This window comes from Phyllobates terribilis, unplaced genomic scaffold (assembly GCF_046119375.1).
Source record: "Phyllobates terribilis strain yellow unplaced genomic scaffold, ASM4611937v1 Scaffold_1__5_contigs__length_1240528914, whole genome shotgun sequence".
Classification (NCBI taxonomy): Eukaryota; Metazoa; Chordata; class Amphibia; order Anura; family Dendrobatidae; genus Phyllobates; species Phyllobates terribilis.
Window position 1 is genome coordinate 796,779,430 of NW_027362761.1, and position 17,460 is coordinate 796,796,889.

Genomic DNA, 17,460 nt, shown 5'->3' on the forward strand with positions numbered 1-17,460 from the left:
AGGATATCTACTGGAGAAAAAGACAATAAGCTTGAGATCTGTTTATGCAGAGGCGGAGAATTGCAGGGACTTCCTTTGTTCCAAGGAAGTAGCATCTTGGGTTCAAAGCATTTTTCTGAGATTGTGTAAGGGAGTGACATGGACTGTCACGTGCCTTCCTTGCTGAAAGACAATATTTACAAAATGGTTCTGACATGTAATTTTATTGTATTTTGATGACTGTTATAATGGTCTAAGCATTTTCACATATTACAAGAACTAAGTGATTTTTTACTGTGATGTAATTTAATGATTGTACAATTTGAGTAATGTGTAGTGAATAGACAAAGCATACAGTTAGGTTTAGGACATAGGGTATAGTATAGGGCTTAGAGGTTAGATTAAGAAAAATGCAAATATGCAGTGGTGGGCATATTAGTTAAGTAGGTGAAAGGTTATGTTTTTCCAGCAACAGACTGCTGAAGCAGACAGGTTAGGATACAGTTAATATGTTTTGGGAATAGTCCATATGTTGAGAGGGGCTAGAGTAAAGAAAAAGAGAGAGCATTTCCTGGTTTAGTCAGTTGGAGTCTAAGACAGTGAGAGGTTTAATTGGGAAGTTCATGTGCAAGCTGCAGTGGCCACTACCAGTACATATAGTTTGGGCAGAAGTCTTGCGGAAATCCCTGTCAGGTCTGAGGCCTGAGGACCGAAGTAGGCACTGAAATGTGTGTCTTATTCTCTTCGGAAGAGGCCGAACGGGGAAAAGCGAGGGAATGGTAGCGGATCTCAGAAACACTGCGTTGCCGAATGGGAAGTCCCTAGGACTAACAGAGTCTGTTGAGGCAGGAACAGTCCAAGCGGAACAGAGGCAAAACCTTGCAATGTACTGTGTAAATGGAACGACAACTGGAGGGTGCTGGGTGTAACATCCCTGGCGGTGTGCTTGTGTAGCACCCTGAGGATTCGGCTGCTACAGGGGTATTACACCTCAAGCCAGAGGTGTGGTATTCCACTCCCGGGTAAGGATGGAGTGTGGAACTGAGCTCAGTAGGCTGCATGCACTACATACATCCCATTTCCGGGGGACAGACCAATGGTACTCCCACTAGAGAAATGTGCAGGTACGACAGCGTCTGTCCCTGGCTGGAGTGGGAGGGGGGTGGAAAATCCCAGTAGTGTAGGGGCAGATAGGGGGGAGCAGTCTGGGTAATGCTAGGAGCTCATTGGGTGCTGGTCACCTGAGCTCACACATAGAGGGAGTATATAAGGTGGGAACCATCTTAGAACAGGGTCTTTTGTAGAGGTTTGGTCCGACAAGCAGAGCAGCTCAGCCAGCTCCAAGGCCAAGAGAGTGAGAGAGAGGAGAAAAGAAGGACCCAGAGGGGGAGAAGAGGGAACTCCAAGAACCCAAAATTAGACCAGAGGGTGAAGAGTTGGCACAAGGGTACCGGATCCCAAGCTGGTGGAGGGCACTAATCCTTAGCCAGAGACCGGAGGTCGTGGGCAGGATCTGCCACGACCACCCACTAAATCCACCCGGAAGGCAAACCAAGAATAGGGTCAGGGAACCCAGAGACAAGGGTTTTACCAACAAGAGGCCCGAGGGAGCCGGACTTAGGTGGATCCCTGGTGGGGAAGGCCAGAGAGAAGGACAAGTCAGAAAGGGAGCTCAGGAACACGCTCCAGAATCACCTGGGGGTTGGCCGAGTCCAGGACCTGGTGGACGCAGCACGGCTCGGGTGGTCACTCAAGGCCGGAGTGACCAACACAAAAGCAGTAAGTAAAAACCCTGAACTGCACAGCCCGACTCTGAGTTTCATTACCACCCTCACTGCACCACCACAACCACCATCCTCTGCAACTGACCCCCTGAGGCTATACCCCTCCCGTTGGGGGTTATACTACCTGAGCTGCACACACACCACCAGCCTCAGCGGACCCTGCTGCAGCGGCGGCCGGAGTGACCGCAAATCAACGGGTGGCGTAGTCGACACTAAAGAACATCCAGTAACATCTGTAGGACTGCCACACACTGAGCTTGACACCCTGGGCACGGACCGGGTCACCGCCACTCGGAGACTACAACCCCCATCTGATCCGGCTCCGGGTATCCCCCAAACAACACTGGCCCAGGGGGCGCGTCAACTTTGGCGTAGTCGGCAGGATTACGTGCCCGCAACAACCGGGTACTGCGTGCCTGAAGAAAAGTTCACCGTTACCTCAAAAAGAAGTCTCCCGCCGGTTCCGGAGGGTCCCCGCCAACGGACCCCATCACAGGTCGTTTCCCGCCGGTTGTCCGCCATTTGCAGCTTTTTCCCGCCATCCATGGAGTTTCCCGCCACTGGGAGACGATTCCCGCCATTTCCAAAGATTTCCCGCCTTGGAAGAGCGGACGCCATTATGGGCGTGCCAGAGGGTGGCAAGAGGTCACCTCCCATCGTGGGCCAGGTCGAAGAATGGCGCCAAAAGCGGAAACCGCGCCCACCAACAGAGACTGTGATGCTGGAAGTGTCCATCAGCGTGAGAGAACTGCCCCTGGAACTGACAATCACAAAGTTGCCCTGGGACCACCTTCAATGTGGGCGGAGACAGAACAAGAGAGCGAAGATGGGTGCAGCCTGGAGGAGTCTGGAGAGAGCGCACCCGGAGACAAGAAGTCTGGAGAGGACTCCGGAGAAGTCGTACCCGGAGATGGAGGGAGAGACAGGCAGCACCGACCCAGTGGTCAGGAGCCTGCTGCAAGCAACAACCCCACTAGGCTTAGTGGAGATCCTAGCACAGCTCCCCCGAGACCGGGAGTGTGCACAGACCGCGCTGGAGGGCCTCGCACGGAGGATGGCCCAAGTGCAGCAAGACACGCTGACGGAGTGGAGCCGTGAGATGGCCCAGCAGACCGGAACCCGTCAGCGGAGCACGCCACCCGAGACGAGGAGACAGACCGCCTCTGAGGATGGTGCAGGAGGAGTGAAGGCCGGAGACGGCGCCGAGAAGGGAGCTGGACAACTGGAGGCAGGTAAAGGGGACGTCACTACCCCGAGCCGAGAAACCGTGAGCCTGCCCCAGCTCCCCGTCGCAGAGCCCGAAATTCCCCCTGCCGTGCCCGTCGCTGCATCGTCACCGTGCCAGACTAGGCCTCAAGTAGAAGCTGCGGCCGCGACCCCTGTGACGTCACACGCCTCGACCCTGAGCGCGACCAAACAGGAAATACCAACGGCCTGGTCGCAAGGTCTAGTACCTCCGGGCGCCGCAATTCCAACAGCGCCCCCTACCTCCGCGGAGCCACCAGCCTGGTCGCAGGGCCGAGTAACCACGGGCGCCGCCGTTCTTACGGTGCCCTTTTCCTTTAGCGTGCCCCAAGCCTGGTCGCAAGGCCTGGTCAACCCAGGCGCCGCTACCACCACAGCGCCCATAACACCTAAAGTACCGCACCTGGGTGAGGACCTGTTCGCCCAGCATACGTGCCCGGATGGGCAGCCCTTCATATGGCCCCAGGAGTACTACCAACTGGAACTCCAAAGGGCGAGGCCCCTGTGTGAGCCCCTGATTCCGGCTCCGAAGCCCGTCAGGAGGACCCAGCCCCCGCTAGAGGAGGCACAGTTTGAGTGGGACCCCACCGGAGGAGACCTCATGGGGTTCACTCAGGAGACTCGGGCGGCCGCAGCGGAGCGTGCAGAGTGCTGCCGCCAGCAGCTCGAGGTCTTCGAGAAGGAGCGGAGAGAGAGGCGGGTCCGGGAACAGCAAGCACAGATAAGGAGCGCGGAGCAGAAGAGCCGGACCAGGAGGAACCCCCGTGCAGCTCATGGTCCCCGTACCACCGGGACTGTGATTAAATTCAACCTGCAGCATGGGTGGGGCTTCATAAAAGACCATCATACCCCCGGCGACGTCTTTGTCACCCGCAGAGACGTAGAAAGCCATCTGCCGGAGGGACACAGAGGTCGTGACCTGTATGTAGGGGACGAGGTCACCTTCACCCGGCACAAGTGTGCCAAAGGACCCTACGCCCTCCATGTGCATCGCCTGACGGAGGAGGAGCTGCGGTGTGAGGAGGAGCAGGAGGACCCGGACGGGTCTGAATCCAAAGAAGGAGCAGGAGGACGCCGTCGTTAAAGTACGGTAAAGAGACTGTAAATAGTTACCCATCGGGGTACAGTGAACTGTTGCTGCTTTAAATATGTCCCCGTTGGGACAAGAGTGAACTGTTAACCCGTGTGTCCCTATTCCCATTACCTGGCCGAGGACTGAGAGCGGCCATATTCCCCCTGTATATAGTTGCGCTTTCTAAGGCGCCCTCTACAGGTTTTATAGGAAAACCGTGTTTCTAAAGGAGACTGTCGCACTTTTCCCGGTCACAAGTTGCACCGTGGCCGGAGGAGCAAGAGTGTTTACAAGGATGTTATTTCTGAAAAGTTTTATATGAAAAGTTTTATTGCTGATAATATATGTGATGTTTTATATGTTTATGTTTATGAAAAAAAATTGTATGTTTTGGATGTTTTTTTTATATCTTACAGCCCGAGGACGTGCTGTGATTTACCAGGGGGGAATGTAGCACCCTGAGGATTCGGCTGCTACAGGGGTATTACACCTCAAGCCAGAGGTGTGGTATTCCACTCCCGGGTAAGGATGGAGTGTGGAACTGAGCTCAGTAGGCTGCATGCACTACATACATCCCATTTCCGGGGGACAGACCAATGGTACTCCCACTAGAGAAATGTGCAGGTACGACAGCGTCTGTCCCTGGCTGGAGTGGGAGGGGGGTGGAACATCCCAGTAGTGTAGGGGCAGATAGGGGGAGCAGTCTGGGTAATGCTAGGAGCTCATTGGGTGCTGGTCACCTGAGCTCACACATAGAGGGAGTATATAAGGTGGGAACCATCTTAGAACAGGGTCTTTTGTAGAGGTTTGGTCCGACAAGCAGAGCAGCTCAGCCAGCTCCAAGGCCAAGAGAGTGAGAGAGAGGAGAAAAGAAGGACCCAGAGGGGGAGAAGAGGGAACTCCAAGAACCCAAAATTAGACCAGAGGGTGAAGAGTTGGCACAAGGGTACCGGATCCCAAGCTGGTGGAGGGCACTAATCCTTAGCCAGAGACCGGAGGTCGTGGGCAGGATCTGCCACGACCACCCACTAAATCCACCCGGAAGGCAAACCAAGAATAGGGTCAGGGAACCCAGAGACAAGGGTTTTACCAACAAGAGGCCCGAGGGAGCCGGACTTAGGTGGATCCCTGGTGGGGAAGGCCAGAGAGAAGGACAAGTCAGAAAGGGAGCTCAGGAACACGCTCCAGAATCACCTGGGGGTTGGCCGAGTCCAGGACCTGGTGGACGCAGCACGGCTCGGGTGGTCACTCAAGGCCGGAGTGACCAACACAAAAGCAGTAAGTAAAAACCCTGAACTGCACAGCCCGACTCTGAGTTTCATTACCACCCTCACTGCACCACCACAACCACCATCCTCTGCAACTGACCCCCTGAGGCTATACCCCTCCCGTTGGGGGTTATACTACCTGAGCTGCACACACACCACCAGCCTCAGCGGACCCTGCTGCAGCGGCGGCCGGAGTGACCGCAAATCAACGGGTGGCGTAGTCGACACTAAAGAACATCCAGTAACATCTGTAGGACTGCCACACACTGAGCTTGACACCCTGGGCACGGACCGGGTCACCGCCACTCGGAGACTACAACCCCCATCTGATCCGGCTCCGGGTATCCCCCAAACAACACTGGCCCAGGGGGCGCGTCACTTGCATAGTGCACCACCTCCCACTATGCAAGACTGCAATCTTACCCATCAGTCCAGGCTACAAATCTTGCTCGAGTTCATGCTGTGTGCATGTCTCTTGTCTGATTGCTTAGGGCGGCGGCCCGGTTACTTCCTGATTCTCATAGCTGCTGTGGGCGCACCCCTAATGCGTCTCCAGCCTATTGTTGTGAGACACTGGATATTTAAACCCCCTCCACCCAGAAGGAGGGGCCTGAGCAACACCTTCACTCAGTTTGTCTTTGCAACTGAATTGCCAGGTCCTGTCCTTTATCTTGTCTGTTTCCACCACTCTGAGGGCTGCATACCCAGACCTGTTATCAGTAACAGTTCCCCCAGGGTTCCAAAGAATTCATGTAACCTGTCTCGCCCCTATCTGAACCTAGCAGTGTGCGTGTGACACTTACTTCTTTGGAGCTATAGAAGGTCACTTGTACACAGAACTGCTGCCAAGTTTTCTTTTTACTTTATCATTCACCAGAAGGCAATGGAAATCAGTGTACATTGTGTTATTGGACAGAAAAAAGCAGGTCTGTGAATTTCTGACTTATTTCACTTCATTCTACAGTTTTGTAGCTTTCCATTTCAACTCAATACATTTCTGTGCAGAATGCTAGTGGATATAATGGACTGTAACCACTGCTCTGTTATAGATGATTTGTACCTGTAAAATATTAATTATTTCTTTTAGTATCATGTATAAATCTCAGTCTGTCTCAGTATAAAATTGGAGGCATACAGGGATACAGCATGGTCCTAAGCACCACTATGGGTGCTCTATTACAATTCAGTTGTAAACTAGTCCGTTATAGTGATACTAGATGGTGGCCCGATTCTAACGCATCGGGTATTCTAGAATATGTATGCGGCCGACCGGGCGCAATCAGCAGAGTGTTGTTTAAGTTTGGCGCCAAAATCGCTGATTGGTCGCGGCCGGCAACCGCGACCAATCAGCAAAACGGTGTTTAAATTTGGCGGCAATATCGGTGATTGGTCGCGGGTGGCGGCCGCGACCAATCAGCGAACTGTGTTAGTGAGGACCGGAGAGCTTGTTTAAATTTGGCGCTAAAATCGCTGATTAGTTGTGACCACGACCAATCAGCAAAACGGTGTTTAAATTTGGCGCCAATATCGCTGATTGGTCGCGGCCGGCCACGACCAATCAGCATTATAGGCGCCAAATTTAAACACCGCTTTGCTGATTGGTCGCGGTCGCCCGCAGCGACCAATCAGCATTATTGGCGCCAAATTTAAACACCGCTCTACTGATTGGTCGCGGTCGCCGGCCGCGACCGCTCTGCTGATTGGTCGCAGTCGCGACCAATCAGCAGAGCGTTGTTTAAATTTGACGCCAATCTCGCTGATTGGTCGAATCGTATTGGTGAGGACCGGGGAGCGGAATCGTATTGGTGAGGACCGGGGAGCGCCGCTGCCTGTGCGGCTACTTCCCCTGTGAGAAGCCGGGAAATGAGCGGCTGCTCGCAGCAGAAGTATCCCGACCGGCAGCGCCGCTCCCCGGTCCTCCCTTGACACCCTCCCCGGTCCTCCCTTGACACCCTAGCCGCATGGAAGTCAGCGGCGCCGCAGGTCGGGGTCCTTCTGCTGCTATCAGCCGGGAGATGAGCGCCTCGCGCCGGTCATCTCCCGGCTGCATCGCCGCTGACCTCCGTCCCGCAGATGAGCCGCTAACGGCCGCCATGTTTTTCTCAAATCCCGCGTCGCTGATTGGCCGCGGCCGGACCAATGAGCGACGCGGGATTTCCTGGACAGACAGACAGACAGAAAGACAGACGGGATAAGACGATTATATATATAGATGTCCAGAAGTCCATAATTTAATGTTTTTTCCAAATGAAGAGTCAGGGGCAATTCATTAAGATTGGCGTTACGCACAACACTCTTAATGAAGGACTCGCTGTGGAATGTTGTGACTTAATGAATTTGGCGCATTTTCTTAGTGACTTGTATATTGCCACAAATGCTACTCCAGTCAGGTACTGGAGTTGCCTTTCTGACATAAGAAACGTCAGCACTTTTGCTGAATTTGACGACCGGGTGTAGCAGTGTCCCAATTCTTCGTTCCGCAAAAAAATTTGAGACTCTTCAAAATTTTTTATGCTAGTTTTCTGCTGTTAAAGCTTTGATGAAAGGAGACCTTAGTCTTTACCCATACCTTTTCAAGGTTATAGGTACAGTTGAAACCAGAGGTTTACATACATTATATAAAAAGACACATATGCATGTTTTTTTCAATATCTGACATGAAATCTGAATAAACCTTTCCCATTTTAGGTCAATTAGGATTATCATCATTTTTAATATTTTCCAAATGTCATAATAATGAGAAAGAAAATGTTTTAAGGCATTTTTATTACTTACTGCAAAGTCAAAAGTTTACATACACTAAGATTACTATGCCTTTAAATTAAACAATTCTGGACTGCCCATATGATGATGTCATGTATTTAGAAGCTTCTGATAGTTTTTTTGGAAACATCTGAGTTAATTAGAGACACACCTGTGGATGCATTTTAATGCACACCTGTAACACACGGCTTCTTTGTGTAGCATCTTGGGAAAGTGTAAAGAAATCAGCCAAGATATCAGGAAGAGAATTGTGGACTTGCACAAGTCTGGCTCATCCTTGGGTACAATTTCAAGATACCTGAAGGTGCCTCGTTCATCTGTACAAGCAATTGTACGCAAGTACAAACAAGTTGGGAATGTCCAACCATCATACCGCTCAGGAAGGAGACGTTTTCTGTGTCCCAGAGATGAATGTACTTTGGTCCGACTTGTGCATATCAACCCAAGGACAAAAGCAAAAGACCTTGTGAAGATGATGGCAGAAGCTGGTAAGATTGTGTCAATATACACAGTGAAACGAGTACTGTATCAACACGGGCTGAAAGGCCACTCTGCCAGAAAGAAGCCATTACTCCAAAAGAAGCATAAAAAAGCCAGATTAATGCTTGCAAATGAACTCAGGAACAAAGGCCTTAATTTTTGGAGGAATGTCCTGTGGTCTGATAAAACTAAAATTGAACTTTTTGGGCATAATGACCATTGTTACGTTTGGAGGAAAAAAGGAGAAGCTTGAAAGCTTAAGAACACCATCCCAACTGTGAAACATGGGGGTTGCTGCATCATGTTGTGGGGTTGTTTTGCTGCAGGAGGGACTGGTGCACTTCACAAAATAGATGGCATCATGAGAAAAGAAGATTATGTGGCAATACTGAAGCAACATCTCAAGACATTTGAAAGGAAATTAAAGGTTGGGCAGAAATGGGTTTTCCAAATGGACAATGACCTGAAGCATACTGCCAAAATGGTAACAAAGTGGCTTAAGTATAACAAAGTCAATGTTTTGGAGTGGCCATCACAAAGTCCTGATCTCAATCCTTTTGAAAATTTATGGGCAAAGCTGAAAAGGCCGGAGCAAGCAAGGCGACCTACAAACCTGGATCAGTTACACCAGTTTTGTCAGGAGGAATGGACCCAAATTCTGACCAACTATTGTGAGAAGCTTGTGGAAGGATATCCCAAACGTTTGACCCAAGTCATTCAGTTTAAGGGCAATGGTACCAAATACTAATGAAATGTATGCAAACTTTTGACTTTGCAGTAAGTAATAAAAATACCTTAAAACATTCTCTCTCTCTCATTATTCTGGCATCTGGCAAATATTAAAAATGATGGTAATCCTAATAGACCTAAAACGGGAAAGGTTTATTCTGATTTCATGTCAGATATTGAGAAAAACATGTATATGCGTCTTTTTATGTAGTGTATGTAAACTTCTGGTTTCAACTGTATATATGAGGCTGTTGAATTGAGTGAGGAGACCCACTGTCATATATGAACTGTGACATACAGCCATCTGAGACAAGCCTTAGTCAGTTTTTGACCTTTCATGTTTGCAGCTTATTTACCATCCACCAATGGATGGAATGACAATAAATTTGTTTTGAAAAAGGAGGAGGCACATGTGGTGCTCCAACTATGCAATGTACATAGTATTCCTTGGTTCTCGGGATCGGTGGGAGTTCCAGCGGTTGGACACCCAGCGATTGGGAAGTTATCCATACAACAGTTCTGACAAGAGATCTACAGACAACATAAAGCATCAGCTTGTTGTGGCTATCCTTGTGACCAGTGTTAAAACTGGCCATATTTTTTCCAACAGTGATCTTGTGCACAGGCGCTGGGGAGTCACTGTGACTTTCCGGCGCCTGCGCACAAGGTCACTGCTGGAAAAAGTATAGCCAGGAGAAAAAAAAAGTGCGTCTTGCGTTATAGGTGATTTGTCCATGTGCGGGATCTTGAAGACGAGACTGCATGTCACAGGGCCCTGTAATTAATAATTAGCAATTGTAATTAGCAACGTAGGAGGGGATTTCTTCCCGTCCCCCAGCCTGCAAGAATAAGAAAACTGACTGAATAAAAAAACATTTCAAAGCAACCGGACCTCTAATATGGGCCATACAGATATGTATAGATTTACATTTCTATCACCTGTATGTCCATATTAGAGGTCTGATAAGTGCCAGATGGTGACAGATTCTCTTTAACATTTTTTTTGATTAGGAGAAGCTTTACAATCTCTTTTTAAGCATACGAGAAAATCACTGATCAAACACTAATGGTAAAAAGCTGCCTCACTTTCCAAACATTAATGTAAATGGGATCCAAAATATTGATCAAATATGGTCCGTGTTTTTTCACGTACGAGAAAAATCACTGACACCTGAATTAGGCTTCAGACGCATTCTGGTAATTCTAAAATGGAAAAGTTAATCTGAATGATGAAGAATATAAGTAACTTATACTGTATCTATGACTCAGATATTACTATGAACACATTAGTAGAAAATAACTGACACAAGCTCCTCAGATTCCAAAATAGCCACAAAGTGCATTACATTTTTTGGAGAAATCTTTACAGATTGGCCAAAATTCTTCAAAGGCCGGGGTCACATGGCCGTCGATTCTCTCATGAAAGAGAATATGGCCGATTATGTTAATGACACTCAGCTCAAACTCTGTCAGTGTGAGCCGAGTGTCATCTTACTCTGATCCTATTCTCTTAAATGAGAGAATCGTATCACAGCTGTGGAGAAGATGGAGAACTTAATTTCTCCATCTTCTCCATTGTCTCTGTGCGCGTATCATCCAAATGCAGTCCAATGTTTCACACGCACCCATAGGCTTAGCAGGGAGAATAAAAACGTTTGGTTTGGATACATGAATTCTTTGTAATATTCCTGTAATATATCTGGTTTCCGAGCCAATGACAAAGGTAGTAGGATTTTCTATATTGAATTGGTCTTAGTGGCACGGGAATGACGCACATGTTGCAGTAATAACTTTGTGCTGCTATTTTGTCAGTACACTCCAGATAATATAATCCTTTCACCTCAATATATTGAAGTGGTTCTATATTGCAAGACACAGGGAAAAGGAACCCTGCGTCTTGCAATATCTTCCCAGAAGAGCTGACTCAAATATCCTAATTACAGGAAAATAGTAGTAATACATGTTACAATACTTTAGTCACATGTTTACTGCTAAAATGTATTTATGTGCTATGTAATCCGGTCTGTTTTATTTTTGATATTTTATTCATTTTCAGAGTTTTCGGTTTGCATTATGTATTAATAATCCAGTGTATAAACTAAGTTTGTTAGCATACTGTCAAGTGATAACTGTACAATAATCCAGGACTGGCATTAGGGGTGGCAAACTGAGCAAGCTCTTTGATACTGTCCCTGTGTAGATTGTTTGTACTGTGTATATAGTATATACTGTACATGCATAGCTATATACTGTATATACAGTAGATTTTTTTGTACTTAGTATAGACTTTGTACATATTTAGTATAGACTTTGTACATAGCATACACTGTTTCTACACAGATTCTATGTGAAATTATATATACATATATATATATATCTTACAGACTGTGCATATAGCATAGATTGAGTGTGTATATATTATAGAATGTACATATAGCATATACTGCATTATATAAACTATGAGCCTGATTAATCAAGATTGGCATTTTGTACACCAGTCTTGGAGAGTGTACTGTTGTAAAATGCATCAAAATCATTAAGAGAAGTGGATTTGGAACATCTGTTAGTTGCCATGCACCCCAACAAAGACATAATTAAATTATAATTAATTTGTTGGTCACGCTCAGCCATGGTGCCTCCCCGCTAAGATCTGCCCTTTGGTCAAAAACTCAGCGAAACTGGTCAAGATTGGTTGGAAAAAATGTAGCTGTAGACCAGAAAACTGGTGAAAACTGCTTGATGAACTGGGGTCTATATGTAAATAATAGATTATATATAGCATAGATTGTGTTGCAATATGCAATCTACGTTAACAAAATTCTAATTTTTGTTGATTGGCTTGATTATGCCGGCATAAAAATTGTTTTCGGCTGGACATCATCCTGTGTAAACCGGTGATGTGCTGCTGTTAATATGAAGCTGTATAGGGGCAAGATGATCTTATTAGCCCTCCTTCCGCCCACATCATTGTTCAGCAGACTATGTGAACTGTTCAGTAAACAAGTCACAAGCGACTTGTATAGTCTTTGTACAAGTTGATCACTTTTTAAAATCGGCCATGCATGTCATGGTCTACAACAAATCATACAATCAGAACATTCCACAAGCAGCCACGCAAAGATGTAGCATATACTCCCAGCACTTCTGAGGCAGGGCCAGAACAAGCAGGCTTGTCAGGATGTCCCAGGCACAGAGAGACCAGGTGCAACAGCTTATACTGAATTCCATATTAGGTCCCAGCACCGTAACCGCATGTCTAATTCCAATACAGTCTACATAGAGTGAACATTCCAATATGAGACCCACTGCTCAGCAAGCAGATAAACCTATCACCTTTCAGGCATGGCCAGGGCAAACAGGACCTTCAGGCTTGTCCCAGGGAAGGCAGGATGAGGTGGAATATAATGAATGATACTTAGTATGATAGACCCAGTGTAACCCGCCTTGTACATGCCTCCCTGTACTACAGACTACAGAGAGAGAACAGTCCAACCCGAGACCTTCCACTCAAAACAGATGCCAATATGTAGCACCATCAGGCCAACCCAGCACCCCAAAGGCAAGGCCAAAGGAGGCAGGACCTTCAAGCTTGTCCCAGGGAATGTAGGATGAGGCGGTAGACGCTTTGTATAACAAAAAAAAAAATACATGGCATGATAAGCTCCTTGTAACCTGCCTTGTACATGCCTTCATGTACTACAGACAACAGAGATGAAACAGCTCAACACAACATCTTCCACTCAGCACAGCTGCCATTGTGGAGAGACATCAGGTGGACCCAGCACCTCTCAAACAAGGTTAGAGGAGGCAGACCCTTCAGGTTTATCCCAGGAAAAGCAAGATGATGTGGTGGGGGCTTTGTTTAACATATATAATGGTGCTTGGCATGATAAGCCACATGTAACCTCCCCCGTACATGCCTGCCTGCACTACAGGTCACAGAGAGGCAACAGTTAAACAAGAGACCCTCCATTCGACACAGACATCAATCTGGAGAGCCAACAGGTGAACCCAGTATCTCCCTGGCAAGGCCAGAGGAGGCATGCTTGCCCAGGGAAAGCAGGATCAGAGCCAGGGCTCATCCGGAAGAAAGTGCTACTGACGCGCCCCCTGGGCCATATTCTTTAGGGGGAATATCCGGAGCCGGATCAGATGGGAGTTGTAGTCTTCCGAGTGGCTGTGACCCGGTCCGTGCCCAGGGTGTCAAACTCAGTTGTATGTGGCAGTCCTACAGATGTTATTAAGTTCTTTATTGTCGACTACGCCACCCGTTGTATTGCGGTCACTATGGCCGCCGCTGCAGCAGGGTCCGCTGAGGCTGATGGTGTAGGTGCAGCTTTTGATGGTGTAACCCCCAACGGGTGGGGTATAGCCTCAGGGGGTCAGGTGCAGAGGATGGGGGTTGTGGTGGTGCAGCATAGATGTTAAAGGAAGACAGAGTCGGGTTGTGCAGTTTAGGGTATTTACTCACTGCTGATGTTCCGGTCACTCCAGCTTCAAGTGACCACCCGAGCCGTGCTGCGTCCACCAGGTCCTGGATCCAGCCAACCCCCAAGCGAGTCCGGAGCGTGACCCTGAGCTCTCCTTCTGTCCTTTCTCTGGCCGTCCCCACTATTGATCCACCCAGGTCCAGCTCCCTCGGGCCTTCTGTTGGGAGACCCTTGGCCTTGGGTTCCCTGACCCTCCACGTGGTATGCCTTCGGGGTGGATGTGGTGGGTGGCCGTGGCAGACGCTGCCCACGGCCTCCGGTCTCTGGCTAGGGTGTGTTTTTGCCCCCACCAGCTTGGGTTCCGGTACCCTGATGCCAACTCTTCACCCGCTGATGGACTTTGGGTTCTCAGAGTTCCTTTTCTGTTTCCCCCTCTGGGTCTTTCTTGCTTTCTCCTCTCTCTCTCTCTGGGACTGCTCTGCTCCTCTTCCTCCTCTGACTTCTCTGCAAAGACTCACAGACTGACCCTGTTCTTTGATGGTGCCCACCTTATATACTCCCTCTATGTGTGAGCTCAGGTGACCAGCACCCAATGAGCTCCTATCTTTACCCAGGCTGCTCCCCCTATCTGCCCCTACACTACTTGGGATGTTCCACCCCCCTCCCACTCCAGCCAGGAACAGACTCGGTCGTACCTGCACATTTCTAAGTGGGAGTACCGTCGGCCTGCTCCTCGGAAATGGGATGTGTGTAGTGCATGCAGCCTACCGAGCTCAGGTCCACACTCCATCCTTACCCGGGAGTGGAATATCACACCTCTGGGTTGAGGTGCAATACCCCTGTAGCAGCCGAATCCTCAGGGTGCTACATTCCCCCCTGGTAAATCACAGCACGTCCTCGGGCTGTAAGACATAACACCAAAAACATACAAATTTTTGCATAAACATATAAAACATATAAAACAACATATATTAGCATAAAACTTTTCATATAAAACATTCTCGTCGCCTCTGGCTCCTCCTCCGGTCACTGTGCAACGTGTGACCGGGTAAAGTGCGACAGTCTCTCTAGAAAACTGGTTTTCCTATAAAACCGGTAGGGGGCGCTTTAGGACGCGCAACTATATACAGGGATTATGGCCGCTCTCAGTCCTCGGCCAAGTATTGGGGAGGAATGACCGCTCTCAGTCCTCGGTCAGTGGGATTTAGGGGTTAAACGGGTAACAGTTCACACTTGCTGGTCCCAACGGGGACTATATTTAGCAACAGTAACAGTTTCAGTTTCAGTTTCACGGTGCCCCGATGGGCAACTATATACAGCTTCTGCTTCGCTGTACTTAGCGACGGCGTCCTCCTGCTCTTTCTTTATGGTTACCTCTAACTCTAGTTTCAGACCCGTCCGGGTCCTCTTGTTCTTCCTCCTCACACCGCAGCTCTTCCTCCGTTAGACGATGCACATGGAGGGCGTAGGGTCCTTTGGCACACTTGTGCCTGGTGAAGGTGACCTCGTCCCCGATGTAAAGGTCACGACCTCTGTGTCCCTCCGGTAGGTGGGACTCAACGTCTCTCCTGGTCACGAAGACGTCGCCTAGGGCGCGGTGGTCTCGGATGAAGCCCCACCCATGCTGCATGTTAAACTTTATCACAGTCCCGGTGGTGCGGGGACTATGCGCTGCACGGGGGTCTCTCCTGGCCCGGCTCTTCTGCTCCGCGCTCCTTATTTGAGCTTGCTGTTCCCGGACCCGCCTCTCTCTCCGCTCCCTCTCAAAGTCCTCGAGCTGTTGGCGGCAGCACTCAGCACGCTCCGCTGCAGCTGCCCGAGTCTCTTGAGTGAACCCCATGAGATCTTCTCCGGTGGGGTCCCACTCAAACTGCGCTTCTGCTAGCGGGGGCGAGATCCTCTTTACGGGCTTTGGAGCCGGGATCAGGGGTTCATCCAGGGGTCTCTCTCTCCGGAGTCGGGGATGGTGAACCTCCGGTGGCCATATAAATGGCTGCCCATCCGGGCACGTATGCTGGGCGTACAGGTCCTCTCCCAGATGCGGCACTCTTGGTCTTATGGGCGCGGTGGTGTTAGCGCCCGGGTTGCCCGGGCCTTGCGGCCAGGCCTGGGGTATCTGGAAGGTAAAGGGCACCGTAAGGACGGCGGCGCCCTGGGCTACTTGGCCCTGCGACCAGGCCGGGGGCTCCGCGGAGGTAGGGGGCGCTGTTGGTATTGCGGCGCCCGGGGGTACTAGGCCTTGCGACCAGGCTGGTGGTACTTCCTGCTTGGTCACGCCCGGGGTCGAGGCGTGTGACGTCACAGGGGTCGCGGCTCCCGTTTGAGGCCTAGTCTGCGGCGGTGACGTTGCAGCGACGGGCACGGCAGGATAGACTTCGGGCTCTGCGACGGGGAGCTGGGGCAGGTACGCGGTTTCCCGGTTTGGGGTATAGACGTCCCCTTTACCTGCCTCCACTCGTTCGGCTCCCTCCTCGGCGCCGTCTCCGGCCTTCAGTCCTCCCGCGCCATCCTCAGAGGCGGTCTGTCTCCTCGTCTCGGGTGGCGTGCTCCGCTGACAGGTCTCGGTCTGCTGGGCCATCTCACGGCTCCACTCCGCCAACGTCTCTCGCTGCACCCGGGCCATCCTCCTTGCGAGGCCCTCCAGAGCGGTCTGTGCACACTCCCGGTCTCGGGGAAGCTGTGCTAGGACCTCCACTAGGCCTAGTGGGGTCGTTGTTTCCAGCAGGCTCCTGACCAACGGGTCGGTGCTGCTCTGCTCTCCTTCAGTTGTTGTCTCCAGCAGGCTCCTGACCAGCGGGCCGGTGCTGCTCTGCTTTCTCGCCATCTCCGGGTAAGCTCCTCCGATATTCTTCTCCAGGCTTCTTGCCTCCGGGTGCGCTCGCTCTAGACTGCTCCAGGCGGCACCCATCTTTGTTCTCTCCTTTCGTCTCCTCCCACCTCGAGGGCGGTCCCGGGGCCACTTGGTGACTGTCAGCTCCAGGGGCAGTTCTTTCACGCTGACAGACACCTCTAGCATCACAGTCTCTGTTGGTGGGGGCGGTTTCCACTTTTGGCGCCATTTTCGGTCCTGGCCCACGATGGGAGGTGGCCTCTCGCCACCCTCTGGCACGCCCATAATGGCGTCCGCTCTTCCAAGGCGGGAAACCTTTGGAAATGGCGGGAATCGCTTCCCAGTGGCGGGAAACTCTGCAGATGGCGGGAAAAAGCTGTTAATGGCGGACAACCGGCTGGAATCGACCTGTGATGGAGTCCGATGGCGGGGACCCTCCGGAACCGGCAGGAGACTTCTTTTTGAGGTAAACTCGTTCTTTTCTTCAGGCACGCAGTACCCGGTTGTTGTGGGCACGTAATCCTGCCGACTACGCCAAAGTTGACGCGCCCCCTGGGCCATATTCTTTAGGGGGAATATCCGGAGCCGGATCAGATGGGAGTTGTAGTCTTCCGAGTGGCTGTGACCCGGTCCGTGCCCAGGGTGTCAAACTCAGTTGTATGTGGCAGTCCTACAGATGTTATTAAGTTCTTTATTGTCGACTACGCCACCCGTTGTATTGCGGTCACTATGGCCGCCGCTGCAGCAGGGTCCGCTGAGGCTGATGGTGTAGGTGCAGCTTTTGATGGTGTAACCCCCAACGGGTGGGGTATAGCCTCAGGGGGTCAGGTGCAGAGGATGGGGGTTGTGGTGGTGCAGCATAGATGTTAAAGGAAGACAG

The 17,460-nt window shown here is 50.3% G+C and overlaps 1 protein-coding gene across 2 annotated transcripts in view; it reads right to left on the reverse strand.

Moving 5' to 3' along the window:
- Positions 1–17,460, reverse strand: part of CHRNB3 (cholinergic receptor nicotinic beta 3 subunit) — a 72,404-nt gene that overhangs the window by 30,808 nt on the left and 24,136 nt on the right. The gene's annotated exons all lie outside the window — the stretch shown is intronic.